Genomic DNA, 1,207 nt, shown 5'->3' on the forward strand with positions numbered 1-1,207 from the left:
AGGGGGGGCTCCTCCGCGGCCGGGGTGGCATGGGGGGGCAGGGAGAGGGGGACACGGAGCAGGGGACAGAGGGGAGCATGCAGTGGGGGACACGGAGGGGGGACACAGAAGGGGGCTTGGAGGGGGGACACGGAGGGGGGACACGGAGGGAGGCATGGGGGGGACACAGAAGGGGACTTGGAGGGGGGACATGAGGGGAGGCATGGAGGAGGGGGGCGGGGGGCGTGCACGGAGGGGGGATGTCACGGAGCCGGGGGATGGGCTGGAGCAGGGAGCACGGAGGCCTGGGACTGAGAGGGGCACGGAGGCTGGTGGGTGGGAAACGGAAGTCATGAGTGGTAAGTCGTGAGTGGGTACGGAGGGAACGCCGGCGTGGGGGAGGGGGTGCTCCTAGGTGGGAAGGTTCGGGGAGACAGGTGGCGGAACCCGGGAGCACACCCAGGGCGGGGCTTGGTGCTCAGGGGCCCTCCCCTCACTGGGAGGTTTGGAGGCAGCTGGTGGCCGTCCCCCCGCCCCATGTGCTTCGGGTGGCACCTGTGCTGGTGGAGTGGGGGGCCTGGCTTTGTACACAGGCCTGCTCCTATTCCAGGCTGCGACAGCCATGAAGGAGGAACCTGGCTGAGTCTCCACCCGCCCTGGACTGTGCCATGTGCTTAGGGCAGCAGATTGGCCTGGGCACACAGGGGCCATCCCTTCCCTTATGTTTTTCCCAGCATCCCCCGTCCCTGCCCCAAAGCCCCACCTTGCAGGGTTGGGGCGGGGCAGGTTCCCCCCAGCCCGCCCCTGTGGGAGCGGGGAGAATGAAGGTGCAGTGGAGGCTGGTCCCGGTGGCTCATGCCTGTAATCCCAGCATTTGGGGAGGCCAGGGCAGGCGGATGGCTTGTGCTCAGGAGTTCCAGACCAGCCTGGGCAACACAGCAAGACCCTTTCTCTACAAAAAATTAGAAAAATGAGCCAGGCATGGTGGCGCTCACCTGTAGTGCCAGCTACTTGGAAGGCTGAGGTGGAAGGATCACTTGAGCCTGGGAGTTAGAGGCTGCAGTGAGCCAAGATGGCACCACTGCACTCCAGCCCAGGTGACAACGAAAACTTGTCTCAAAAAAAAGTGTCCTGGAGACTCGCAGTTGAGTTTGATATACCCTCATCCACTCATTCATTCACTCACTCACTCATTCACTCACTCACTCATTCACTCACTCACTCATTC

This window comes from Piliocolobus tephrosceles, chromosome 16 (genome assembly GCF_002776525.5).
Source record: "Piliocolobus tephrosceles isolate RC106 chromosome 16, ASM277652v3, whole genome shotgun sequence".
Lineage (NCBI taxonomy): Eukaryota > Metazoa > Chordata > Mammalia > Primates > Cercopithecidae > Piliocolobus > Piliocolobus tephrosceles.